The sequence below is a fragment of the Oryctolagus cuniculus genome, chromosome 15 (assembly GCF_051225735.1).
Source record: "Oryctolagus cuniculus isolate XC-2025 breed Fujian yellow rabbit chromosome 15, ASM5122573v1, whole genome shotgun sequence".
Lineage (NCBI taxonomy): Eukaryota > Metazoa > Chordata > Mammalia > Lagomorpha > Leporidae > Oryctolagus > Oryctolagus cuniculus.
In genome coordinates, this window is record NC_142881.1 from 69898899 (window position 1) to 69913084 (window position 14186).

General features: G+C 50.7%; 1 long non-coding RNA gene across 1 annotated transcript in view; it reads right to left on the minus strand.

Moving 5' to 3' along the window:
• Positions 1-249: 249 nt before the first annotated feature.
• The window catches only part of LOC138845392 (uncharacterized), a 65871-nt gene continuing 51934 nt past the window's right edge, over positions 250-14186 (minus strand). The window contains exon 2 of the long non-coding RNA XR_011382459.2: positions 250-474. This is a non-coding gene — a long non-coding RNA (uncharacterized LOC138845392). The remainder of the gene's footprint in view (positions 475-14186) is intronic.

The window sequence follows — 14186 nt, forward strand, 5'->3', positions numbered from 1 at the left end:
TATTCATTGCCCAAATGCCTGCAACAACCAGGGCTGGACGAGGGCAAGGCTGAAACCAGGGTATAGGAAACTCATCTAGGTGTCTCTCACATGGGTGGCAGGGAGCCAAGCACTTGAGCCATCATCTCCTGCCTCCCAGGCACATTAGCAGGAAGCTAGATCAAACGTGCAGACCATGATATGGGAGGAGTTTATTTTGGTGCAAAATTGAAACCCACACATAGTTCTTTTGTACTATGCCCTTTCCATGAACTTTTTTTTAAAAATATTTATTTATTTGAAAGCAAAGTTACACAGAGAGATGAAGAGATATCTTCCATCATCCCCAAATGGCCACAATGGTCAGGTTTGGGACAAGCTGAAGCCAGGAGACAGGAGCCAGGAGCTTCTTCCAGGTCTTCCACATGAGTGCAGGGGCCAAACACTTGGGCCATCTTCTGCTGCTTTCCCAGGTGCATTAGCAGGGAGCTGGATCTGAAATAGAGCAGCCGGGACTCAAACCGGCACCTACATGGGATGTGAGCATCACAGGCTGCAGCTTTACCCACTATGCCACACCAGCCCTTCCATGAACTTCTGAAATACTCGTAGGAGAACATTCACAATAGATAAAAGGTAGAAATACCCCCAAATGCCAATCGACTGATGCATGGTTAAACAAAATGTGAATATTATCCAGCCATAAAAAGGATCTAAGGACGGATGCATGCTGCAACATTGGATAAGTCACTTTATGGTAAGTGAGAAAAACCATGCATGAACGGTTAAATTTTTTATAATTCTGTTGATATGCGCGTCCAGAATTGGCAAATCTGTAGACACAGAAGGCAGTTTATTGGATGTCAGGGGCTGGAAAGGGCTGGGGAGAACAGTAACTGAGTGTTCCTGGGTATGGAGTTTCATGCTGGCATAATGAAGACGTTCTAGAATTGGATAGCAGCGATGGTTACACAACTCAGTGAATATACAAGAAATAGTCCAATGGACATTTCAAAATGGCAGATTTTATATATGTGAATTATTTCTTAAAGATTTATTTTATTTGAGAGTTACAGAGAGAGGGAGAGAGAGAGAGAGAGAGAGAGAGAGAGAAAGGTTTTCTATCCACAGGTTAACTCCCTAAATGGCCACAACAGCTGGAGCTGAGCCAGTCTGAAGCCAGGAGCCAGGAGCTTCTCATGGTGTCTCAGGGCAGGCAGCACAGGACTTGCGAGAGAGTGGAAACTTGTCAAAGCTGGCAGGAGCTACAGCCACCCTTCTCGCAGTCTCTCCTAATCCGCTTCAACCTCTTCAGGCTCTGGGGCTTCCTTTTTCTACACTTTTGTAAGAATCCTCATGTCTGCCCCGGAGCGCTGTCTCCTCCTTCGCACCCTCAGCACTATGCTTCTGTTCCAGGAGGCAGCAGATCAGTTTGGCTTCTGGATTCATCCTCCCTGGTCCAATATCACCTCTAAGTACGATCAGTTAGATTTCAGGAGAGGGTGGAGGAAATGAGCTTTTCCTCTTTTGTTTCAAGATTTATTAGTTTATTTGAAAGGCAGAGTTACACAGAGAGAGAGGGAGGGATATATATATATATATATATATATATATAGAGAGAGAGAGAGAGAGAGAGAGAGAGAGAGAATCTTCTAGCCACTGGTTCACTCCCCCAAATGACAGCAATGTCAAGGGCTGGGTCAGACTGAAGCCAGGAGCCAGGAGCCTCCTCCGGGTCTCCCATGTGGGTGCAGGTGCTCAAGCACTTGGACCATCCTCCACTGCATTCCCAGTTGCATTAGCAGGGAGCTGGGTTGGAAGTGGAGCAGCCGAGACTCGAACCAGCACTCATATGGGATGCTGACATTGCAGGCGGCTTAATCCTCTATGCCACAATACTGGCCCCTGTTCCTCTTGTATATTAAAAATAGTTTGTATCACTAAGCTTGGGGACAGACCGAGCTAAAGAACACTTGAACCTGGAACTCAGGTATACCTTATCTCTTGTCTCTGCCTCTTTGTGTGTTGGTCTTGTTCCCTCACTGCACACTGGATTTTCACCACATGGCTGCCCGTGGATCCACATCTACATGCCCTGGAGAAAGAAGGATCCTTCTACTTCCAACCTGAAGAATCTGAGAACAGAGCCTCTCGGTCTGACTCAGCTTAGACCATGAGGTCAGTGGGTGCCCGGGGATGGCAGGCAATCCTGGAAGGTGCTCCCTCAAGATGAGGAATCAAGGCCGTGGGGCAGTTTCCAAGCAGAGGGAGGAGGAAACAGAACTGTAGGCACTCTCCATAGCTTCTGTAAATGTGGGGGAGCCTGCTAGCCTATCTGATGGACACACATGGGCTTCCTGGAGGAGGCAGGACTTTGGAAGAGTTTCGTGGTAGGGGGGTTACCCTTTGGTGCCTCAGTGTTGCGGGATGCTGGATATCTCAACAGACATCATCTCACCAGACTCTGACAATTAGGGGGCATCAGAGGACGCCTTCCCCAGTGAAGCCCCTGATACGCACCTGGTACTCTGACATTCCCGGGGCAGCTCTACAAGTGAGCTCCTCTCCCTGCTGCTTTTCCGATTCTGGAAACTGAGGTTCCGAAAGGCCCTGTCGCTTATCCCAGCAGAGCATGGCTCACTGCTGAACTCTCACTCCGACTCCCCAGCATGTCCTACCTAAGCCTTTACAGACTTCCTAATGGTGGGGGTCGAGGCCAGGGTGAGGGGGAGCAGCCTGGGCCCAGGAGCTAAAGCCATAGGCCACATGCTCCTGCGGGAGCCAGTGGGGTGGGAAGGAGCTGAGTGTTTGTATGCAGTAGAAGTCACATCCTCCAAATAAACACATCCTTGAGGGGACCGGCTCCTCCCTGTGACGGAGGCCACTTTTCTCCGAGCTGTAAACTGCGCTGACCGGGAGGCCAGCCGAGGCTTCTGGGGAAGAAAGTCACTGGATGGCCCCCCCAGCTCTGAGAAGAAGCCTGCTGGGGCCTCCCAGCGTGCCCATTCCAGCTGTCGGGCCCTTCTGCAGCCACAGGCCTGGGCGTGGTCAGTCTGCCCCAAAGCAATGTAATCACTGTTTACATGTCCCTGTAGGCCTCAGACGCAGGGCAGATGAAACGGATGGGTCCTGGGGTCCCCCAGACAGCAGGGCTGGGTCCAACAGGGAAAGACAAAGAATGTTCCAACACAGTGTGGAGAGAGGCTTCCAGCGGTTACAGATGCCTCCACAGCAGGTGCTGTGTTGGAGGTGTGCAAGCTGAGATCAGAGGTCACCCTAGGGGACAGATGAGGAGGGAGCTGCAGCAGCACACGTCAGGGAAGCTGTGGGACCGTCCCCGGTCCCCTCCCAGCTCAGCGTACCCAGGGTTCTGCCCTCCTCCTCTTCGACGCACTAATTCTGCCCCACAATTAGCTCTTATTGCAGGGAATACTTCTGTGATGGGCTTGCCTCCTGCCCCATGCCATCCTCGCCACACTCCCAGCATTCCAGAACAGCTGCCACGCCACCCTCGCGGTACTGGCCTCACCTCAGCACTGGGGAGGCCCCCAGCTGGCCTCTGCCAATCAGCCTGGGCCTGTCTCTTGCCACAGCGCAGGGCTGACAAAGGCTGTTGGGGCAGAGAGCTGGACGCAGGGCTTGGTTCACACCCAGGTCCCCGGAGTTGTGACTGTGGGAAGGAGTGTCCCCACCGCTGCGGGCCAGACTGAAGGGGCCGCCCCCAGCTGTGACGGATGCCCGTGGTGCCCTAGCCCACAGTCACCTCCCCCACTTCCGAATGTTCTTTTTCTTTTCTTTTTGACAGAGGACTTTCCCAAGGCAGGACAGAAGAGCGCCACTTAGTGGGATGACTCTGACATCTGGCTGTTGTGTTCCCCAAAGTCCCCGTGAGCCTGCACCCCAGTCTCACAGAGGTGATTTTCTGGTGTTTCCTGGAATCACTACCCAAACAAGCTACTTTCCCTCACATCCTCACTCAGGATTCAAGGGCATCCAACTGCGGCCACCATGGGGGCCAGCCCTCGGGTGACACCAGGGCCATGGCAGGAGCCAGGACGAAAAGTAGATGCTGGGACACTGACGAGCACTCAGGCCCTCCCTGCCGTGACACCTGCCTTATTCTGGACGTTTCCTGTTTGTGACAAATTCCTTTTCTACTTTAAGCCAGCTCGAGCTGGGTTCTCCAATCCTTGCAGCTGAGAGCATTGTAAGTGATAGAATTCACAACACGGAGAGCCCCAAGCGTGGTGCTGTGGTTCGAATATGTCCTCCCCAAATTCATGAGTTGGAAAACCAACCCCCCATGCCACAGTGCTGGCAGGTGTTTAGGTCATGAGGGCTCTGTCCTCAAGAATAGATGAATGGGGCTGGCGCTGTAGCGTAGCGGGTAAAGCCAACACCTGCAGTGCCGTCATCTCCTATGGGTACCAGTTCAAGACCCTGCTGCTCCACTTCCCATCCAGCTCTCTGCTGTGGCCTGGGAAAGCAGCGGAAGATGGCCTGCATCCTTGGGCCCCTGCACCCACGTGGGAGACCTGGAAGAAGCTCCTGGCTCCTGGCTTTGGATTGGCTCAGCTCCAGCTGTTGTGGCCAACTAGGGAGTAAACCAGTGGATGGAAGACCTCTCTCTCTCTCTCTCTCTCTCTCTCACTACCTCTCCTTCTCTGTGTAACTCTGACTTTCAAATAAAATACATAAATCTTTTAGAGAGAGAGAGAGAGTAGGTGACTGTCTTCATCGTGCAGCGGGACGATCATCAGGGAGGCACCTCTATCTTTGTTCTCGCGTGTGCTCTCTGGCCTCTTGACACCCTCTGCCACGGGTGATGCAGCAAGAAGGCCTCCCTGGCTGCGGCCCCTCAGCCTTGGGCTTCCCAGCCTCCAGAACCAACAGCCAAATCACTCGTACTGTTTGTAAGTTGCCAGGCCGTGGAATTCTGTTCCAGCAGCACACAAGGAGCTAAGACAATGGCCTTGCAGGCTGGGGAGGTGGGCAGCAAGTGTGTAATGGCAGGACTGGAAGAGACAGCCAGAGGTGGAGGGCAGAGTTGGATGGACGCAGTGCATGCCCCAGCTCTGCCCTGGGCAACTCAGTGATTTGACTCACTTGCTCTTCCTCTCTAAGGCTTCCTTTCCTCACGTACAAAACAGGAGTAATATTCTCAGCCCCTCAAGGTTACGGCCAAGAGTGAAAACATGGTTTGGAGAGTAGCTAGCATGTAGCCAGTATTGAAGAAATGGAGCTATGCTGATAAAGAAAGAGAAAAGGGCCGGCGCCGCGGCTCACTAGGCTAATTCTCTGCCTAGCGGCGCCTGCACACCGGGTTCTAGTCCCGGTTGGGGTGCCGGATTCTGTCCCGGTTGCCCCTCTTCCAGGCCAGCTCTCTGCTGTGGCCAGGGAGTGCAGTGGAGGATGGCCCAAGTGCTTGGGCCCTGCACCCCATGGGAGACCAGGAGAAGCACCTGGCTCCTGCCATCGGGGATCAGCGCGGTGCGCCGGCCGCAGCGCGCCAGCCGCGGCGGCCATTGGAGGGTGAACCAACGGCAAAGGAAGACCTTTCTCTCTGTCTCTCTCTCACTCTCCACTCTGCCTGTCAAAAAAAAAAAAAAAAGAAAGAGAAAAGGGGAAATGAAGTGAGTTTGTGCCTTGGGGGATTCTGGTCAACAGAAGGGTCAGGGCTGAGCGCAGGACAGGAGGACGGGGTGGTGCAGGCCGGCTGGAGAGGAGCACGGTCTGCCTTGGGAAGTGGGGGGCATCAGGGTAGCAGGTGACCACTGTGGAGCACTTGCTGAGCACCACACACTCCTCTCAGCAGTTTTCATTTATTCTCCCTAAAATATCTTTGAGGGACACAGCAGTTAAGTCACCTCTTGGGATGCCCATGTCCCATATCAGAGTGCCTGGTTCAAGTCCTGGCTACTTCACCTCCTGTTAACGTGCACCCTGGGAGGCAACAGATGTGGCTCAAGTAGTTGGGTTCTCGGCCCCTGCTTTCAGCCTGGCCCAGCCCTGGCTGTTAGGAGTATTTATGGAGTGAACCAGCAGATGGAAGCTCGCTCTCTCTCTCTCTCTCTGTCTTTCAAACAAATGAAAATAAGTAAGTTACAAAAATTAAAGGAAACATCTTTGGGGTAGGTACTACTATAATTTCATTAATTACCACTTTTTAAAGATTTTTTATTTATCTATTTGAGAGGCAGAGTTACAGACATAGAGAGGGAGAGGCAGAGAGAGGTCTTCCATCTGCGGGTTCACTCCCCAAATGGCCTCGACAGCCAAAGCTGGGCCAATCGGAAGCCAGGAGCCTCTTCTGGGTCTCCCATATGTGTGCAGGGGCCCAAGCACTTGGGCCATTTCCATTGCTTTCCCAGGGGCATTAGCAGGGAGCTGGGTGGGAAAAGGAGCAGCTGGGACACCATCGGACACCCACATGGGATGCCAGTGCTGCAGGCAGAGGCTTAGCCTACTATGCCACTGCACTGGTCCCTAATTACCACTTTTCAAAGAACCTGAGACCCAGAGAGGTGACTTAACTTGGCCAAGGTCTCAGCAAGCATGTGGCAGAATCAGTTTAGAACCAGGTGGTCTGGCTGCAGGCTCCACGCTCCTAACCTCTACGCTTTCCTGACTCTGCAGCTATACTGCGGATGCTGGGCCCTTTGATTACAGGGCTTCACGTGGGGCTTTTCCTGTAGGCAATCAAAGTTTACTGGCAGAGGCCTGAGGACAGTGAGAACATTGCACAAACCCCTGGAAATTGGTTCAATAGCTATGGAGTCATCCTAGGAGCGGGATTTGCCTCCAGTCCCTCCCATGGGAACAAATCCTCCAGCATTTTTCCCAAGATGAAATCAGGGGCCTGGGAGGCTGTCCTTGACCTGAGTGAGAGATGAGCTGACAGTGCAGGTGGGAAAAAGTAAAGGTAAAACTAAACCTTAAGAAAAAATTAGGAAGGGTCCTAAGACCCTGAACGGTTCTGATGAGAGACCCCTTCTGTAAGGGAGGCAAACACAGCAAGGCCCTTCAGAAATGAACTCCGGGAGTTCAAGTCTTCCAGCTGTCCTGCCGTGCCCCCGAGGACCTAAAGCTGTAGCCAAGATGTAGAACAGCTACCAAATACACAACAGCACTCAGAAACTTCGGGAGGAGATGCAAGGGAACCGGAAACTTGGAGGCCTCCTGAAGAAACCCAAACAAGAGGGTTGTGATCTAAAGATGGGAGGGAGGTCCAGGATGCACCTGACTGTGATGCCTGCGGTCCCTCCAGGGCAAACCACACCACCTGGTTAGGGCTCCGGACGGGGACTGTGGCTGGGTGTGTCACTGGGGATCTAAGCTGTGAGCGAGGGCGCTGGGTAGATGAAATCACCCAGGAGCAGGCACCTTGGGCGCAGTGGAAAGGGGTAAGAGACAAGGGCAAGGTCTGTTAGGAAAACAGTTGCAGATGGGTGCCTCCTCACACGGGGCACCAAAGTGTTAGGAAAGGAGGCACAGAAGAGAGAGGAGGCAGTGCGCGAATTTACAGCCAGACCGAATTTATTCAGGGAAATTAAATCCACAGATGTGGTGACCAACTGTCTACATGTACAAGATGGAGCATGTGGCGAAAGGCCCTGACCCCCAGGGGCTGGGTCTTTTTAAGGAGGGCTAGGGCTGGGGTGGAGGTAGGGGGCAGCAGGGAGGGGAATTCCAGGAACTGGGCGGGGGGCCTTGGGAACCTGGAAAATAATGCAGCAGGGTATGAAGGCAATAGGGTGTGAGAACCAATTGAGTTTCAAGGGCAACGAATACATTCCAGTGTTTATCTCCTTTGGGCAATGAGGGAGAATGGTTGAGGCTTATGTCTTGTTCCATCAATCCCGACTCCAAGTAAAGATAAGGAGAAGGGGCGACGACTTCTCTCTGGCTACTTCCTGCTGATAGGGGGTGTAGACATGGAGCCAGGACTTGAGCGGAGACCTATACTCCGGATCGGATTGATTGAAGAAGAGCAGTCTTGTGTCGCTCCTGTGAGATGGCTTGAAATATAGCAGGTATTTGTTGCTGCAAGAACCTTTGGAATGGGTTAATTATGCACGGCAGAAATAGGAGCATACCGGGTTCTAGTCCCGGTCGGGGCGCCGGATTCTGTCCCGGTTGCCCCTCTTCCAGGCCAGCCCTCTGCTGTGACCAGGGAGTGCAGTGGAGGATGGCCCAGGTGCTTGGGCCCTGCACCCCATGGGAGACCAGGAAAAGCACCTGGCTCCTGGCTCCTGGCTCCTGCCATAGGATCAGCGCGGTGCGCCGGCCGCAGCGCACTGGCCGCGGCGGCCATTGGAGGGTGAACCAACGGCAAAGGAAGACCTTTCTCTCTGTCTCTCTCTCTCACTGTCCACTCTGCCTGTCAAAAAAAAAAAAAAAAAAAAAAAAAAAGAAATAGGAGCACTATGATTGTGAGGACAAAAGGAGACACTGGAGACATCGCCCACGGTGGAAATGGGCCAAAACGAGGCAGAGTTATCTTGTAAATACATCTCACAAGCAGGTCAACCTGAGAGAGGTGGGGGTAGACTTATATGAGGGAGATGCTACTAATTTGAATGAAGTAGAATGTACCCAAGAGGGGGGTGGGGCAGTCAGGAAGGAATAATGGGGTCCACGCCTTCCTTACTCAGTCTCTGTTGTTGGCATGAAAGGTCTGATCGACAGGCCTGATGAAACCCCTCCCTTACATCGCTCCTTCGGAGACGTAACTCTCTGGCATTCGTTTGTCATCCTCCCTAACTGCCCCACCCACCACCCCTACCCCTCCCTGCTGCCCCCTACCCCCACCCCAGCCCTAGCCCTCCTTAAAAAGACCCAGCCCCTGGGTGTCGGGGCCTTTTGCCACATGCTCCTTCTTGTACGTGCAGGCAGTTGGTCACCACATCTGTGGATTTATTTTCCCTGAATAAATTCGGTCTGGCTGTAAATTCACGCACTGCGTCCTCTCTCTTCTGTGACCCTTTTCCTAACATTTTGGTGCCCCGTGTGAGGAGGCACCCATCTGCAACTCTTCCTAACAGGGTCCCTGGGGAGCGGGTGAAGGGAGAGGATTCCCACCTCTAACACTTAATTTCTGGACTCTGACCCTGAACTGCATCACCTGTGCCCCTCCTCCACCCTGAAGGTTTGCTGCAAGCCTCTGGTAGGGAACTGAGGGGGATGTGTGAAACTGGGACGAGAAACGTGTTTCATCTCAAGTTTGCTCCGCTGCCTTCCATGCGTCATTTCTCCAGGGGGAGCCACTTCCAGGCAGGATCGTGCTCTGAGGACGCCAGCTCAGAGCGTTGGGCAAACCTCTCCCTTTGCAACAGGTCTGGGCCTCCCAAGCCCTAAGGGCAGGAGACGGGGCCAGGGCCAGGAAGAGAGAGCTGGCAGCGCCTGGAAGGATCTCCTGATGCCTTACTGATGGTAGCTCTGCCAGCCTGCTATTCTTTGGCCACAGAGGTCTGTGCGCTGGGAACCTGGAGCACAGAGTGATGGTGTTCGGAGGGGATGGAACCTTCAAGGGGAGGAGTCAGTGCCAGGTCATTAGGTGGTGGAGGTACCGCCCTTGGAGGGGATTAATGCTAGTCCTTCAAGAGTGCAAGAGTGGGCTGTTGCAAAGTGAGGCCGCCGCACACGCTTGGCCCTGTCTGCATGTGGCTGGTTCCCTTTCTGTTTCTCCACCATGCGTGGCAAGGCTGCCTGATCTTGAACTTTCAGCCTCCCAAACTGTGGGCTAGGTAAACCTATTTTCTTTATAAAGTGCCTAGCCTCGGGAATTTTGTTACAGCGACAGAAAACAGATAGACACCGCACTGCCTCATCGGGGGTTGGTGTTGTGGCACAGTGGGTTAAGGCACCACCTGCGACACTACCATCCTATATTGGAGTGCTGGTTCGAGTCCCGGCTGCTCCACTTCCCATCCAGCTCCCTGCTAATGCATCTGGGAAGGCAGTAGAAGATGGCCCAAGTATTGGATCCCTGCACCCACAGGGGAGACCTGGATGTAGTTCCAGTCTCCTGGCTTTGGCCTGGCCCAGCTCCAGCCATTGTGGCCCTTGGAGAGTAAACCAACAGATGGATGCTTCTCTCTCTCCATCACTCTGCCTTTCAAATAAATAAATAAATAAATCTTAAAAAAAAAAAAAACACTTCCCCATCCCCAAGGAACTCAAATCTAGGCCTCTAAGAAAGGACAGGTGTTTACTTCTGGTTTTGAAGTTGGTGGGTTGAACACTGACATTAGTTTTACAGTATCCCAATTGAAATGGTAGTAAAATGACAAGGAAATATATGAAATTCACAAAACTCCTGAGATCAAGAGAGGGAATTCTGCAACATAATTCTCCAGGCTGGAAAGCTGAGAGGAGGGACTGGAGGAAGCAGGTGGAAAACCAGGAAGTAAACTGATCTGCACGCTTGGCAACAGGCAGCATCTCTTCCTGGGAGGGGGCACGAAGGTGGAGCCAAACCCAGAGGTGAGTGGTCCAGAGTCTGTCTCATTGCACACGGATTTGAGCACTTTTACCTCTACAAAACCTGCAGGCCAAATTCATAGCAGCTTTACTTATAATCGCCAAAAAACTGGAAGCAACCAAGATGTCTTTCAATAGGGCAACGGAGAAGTCAATTGTGGTACATCCGTATAACTGAGTATTAATCAGCAATAAACAGAAATGAGCCATCAAGCTTGAAAAGACGAAAGTGAATCTGAAATACATATTGCTAAGCCAAGAGGCCAGCTTGGAAAAGCTACAGACTCCCTGGTTCCAAATACATGCCATTCTAGAAAAAGGCGAAACGACGCAGATGGTAGAAAGACCAGTGATTTCTCGGGAGGCATAGATAGAGCATGGCGGATTTTTTTTTTTTTTTTGAGCTGTGAGACTACTTTGTATAACACTCTGATGGTGCATTTGTCAAAACCCATATACTCTACAAAGCACAAAGAGTGAGCTTTAATGTATGCAAAACCAAAGCCAATGAATTAGGAGGTCAGCATATCCCAGGATGCAAGAATGAGCTAAACAATCTAGCTGTATTACAAATGGAAGGTCTGACCTGATTAAAGGGGATGGAGAAATGCTGCTCTATGTAACTCTGGAAAGGAGTGGAGTCTGTAATACTAAAGGCAAAAAACAAACAAACAAACAAACAAAAAACCACGTCAGTGTGGCCACTGAGCTCTACCGGTCCTCTAGCTATTTCCCATGGGCAAACGTGTCAGCAGCGCTGATACTGCTACTGCGCATGTGTCCTGGAATTGAACAAGTAGATGAACAGGTGGCGCTAGGTTTCTCACTGTTGGAATGGGAGGTGAGGATCAGTAAGGGCAGGGGTGCTAGGATGGCCCATTTGTTAATGGATGGAAGTAGGAGACAACTATATTTAGCTTAATACAGACACCACACAGGTACCTACATGTAGAAATATGTACAGATACATGTCTGTACGTGGGTTAGGGTTCACACACCCATTTCTTGCTCTGTCAGCCTAGAAGGCCTAGAGCAATGGTATCTCAGCTTTAGAGAGCACCCCTGGCATCCAGACCTAACAGGGTTCCTTGGAGAAATGGCTGATTCTAGAACTGGAGCTGGAAATCTACAAGACAAGCCTGAAGCATCTTATAGCGGCAGAAAGTAAAGAATTACCCATCAGACACACACACACACACACACACACATACATATATACACATACACACACATACACATACATACACACACATACACACACACAAACAAGTCTAAGTCAAAAGACACAGGAGCCAACTCCAAGAACTCCAGCCAAAGCTGGAGCAATTGGAGTAACTAAATAAATAATCTATGAGATCATCACCCATAGTATAAGGTAAAAATCTATTAGTCCAAGCTAATATAATGATTAAATAAATAAGATGGGGGAAAATAATCAAAACTCCTGCTCAGAAGAATTCCAAATAATTGGTGTAGATATTCTGCCCTAAATGAGGTGGAATATAACTCCCCAGGCCTTAATTATGTGCTCTGCACAGTGGCTTCCTTCCAGTGAGTATAATGGGAGAGTGGGGGTGTGGTGGGAGGGGTAACTACTGTGGAGAAACCTGACCAGCATGACCTCAGCAGGAGAGCAAGGGCAACTTCACCAGTGTAAGTCATGCTGGTGGTAATGACCTTGACATGATCAGAGTGGCACTGGGGTGGGCATTTGACCTAGCAGTGAAGACACCATCTGGGAGTCCTGTGTTCTCCAGAGTGCCCTGGTTCTCTACCAGGCTCCAGCTCCTGACTCCAGTGCTAACCTGGGAGGCAGCAGGGATGGCTCAAGTAATTGGGTTCCTGCCACTCCACATGGGAGACCTAGATGGGGTTCTGGGCTGCAGCTTTGGCCTAGTTCAGTTCTGTTCATTGCAGCCATTTGGGGAGTGAACCAAAGCATGGAAGAGTTCTCTCTCTCTCTCGCTCTGCCTTTCAAATATTTAAAAATAAATCTTTTTAAAACTCCATGGAGGGGCCAGCACTGTGGTCTAGTGGGTTAAGCCACTGCCTACAGAGCCAGCATCACATATGGGCACCAGTTCGAGTCCTGGCTGCTCCACTTCTGATCCAGCTCCCTGCTAATGCACCTGGGAAAGGAGCGGAAGATGGTCCAAATCCTTGGGCACCTGCACCCATGTGGGAGGCTCGGAAGAAGCTCCTGGCTCCTAGATTCAGCCTGGTCCAATCCCAGGTGTTGTAGTCATTTGGGAAGTGAACCAGCGGATGAAGACCTCTCTCTCTCCCTCTCTGCCTTTCCTTTTCTCATTCTCTGTAACTCTGCCTTTCAAATAAATTAAAAAAAAACAACAACATAGACATATAAAAAAAAAAACTCCATGGAAACAATAAATGCTGGATAATGCTAGCTAGTACCCAGAATCCCTGAGGAGTTTACTGAATTAAAACTTATAGAAATATTTTTTGATAGAAGTGCTTTGTTCAAATTCACTCATTATATGTAAGGATTTGAGGATAACAAAGCTGGGTCTTTGGGCAAACAGATGACCAGAAAATATAAATTTTGGCAAATTATCTTCTTTAAGATTTATTTATGTATCTGAAAGGCAGAGTCAGGGCCAGCACTGTGGCATATTGGGTAAGGCCACCGCCTGCAGTGCTGGCATCCCATATGGGCGCCAGTTCTAGTCCCGGCTGCTCCTCTTCCCATCCAGCTCTCTGCTGTGATCTGGGAAAGCAATAGAAGATGGTCCAAGTCCTTGGGCCCCTGCACCCACGTGGGAGACCAGGAAGAAGCTCCTGGCTCCTGGCTTCAGATCGGCGCAGCTCCAGCTGTTGCGGCCATCTGGGGAGTGAACCAGCAGATGGAAGACCTCTCTCTCTCCCTCTCTCTCTCTCTCTCTCTCTCTGGCTCTGCTTCTTTCTCTATGCAACTCTGCCTTTCAAATAAATAAATAAATCTTTTTTTAAAAAAAAAGAAAGAAAGGCAGAATTTCAAAGCAGAGGCAGAGAGAGAGAGAGAGAGAGAGAGAGAGAGGTCTTTCATCTGCTGTTCACTACCCACATGGTTGCAATGGCTTGGGGCTGCATTGATCTGAAGCCAGGAGCCAGGAGGCTCTTCCGGGTCTCCCATGCAGGTGCAGGGGCCCAAGGACTGGGGCCATTTTCTACTGCTTTCCCAGGCCACAGCTGAGAGCTGGATCAGAAGTGGAGCAGCCAGGTCTCAAACCAGTACCCATATGGGATGTCAGCACTGCAGGCAACAGCTTTACCTGCTATGCCACAGTGCCAGCCCCATTAAAATCTTAAAATAACAGAAAAATAGCACCTTCATATTTTTGTTGAGAATTATTAGAAATTTTCATGTAAAATACACCCACATACAGTTTTTTGACTTCTCATTTTAGAATTTAAGCCCATAAGTAACTTGAAAAGACATTAAATATTATTCTTATAGAATATTAAAACACCCAGGGAAAGGGAAATGTCCCCTTTGGAATAAAGTCAATCGATTATGCACAAGAAATCCAACAGGCAGTTAGACCCCCGCCCATTTCCCTGGCCACACAGGTGGGAAGTGTCCATTCTCCATCACAGCCAAAACATGAAGGTTCATCGTCTGCAGAGGATAACATGGGACTATCCAGACAGGAAGACACCAGGTCCAGATGATTAAAAATAGGGATTACATGGATGTTTACTTATTCGTGCAGTCGTTCTGGGAA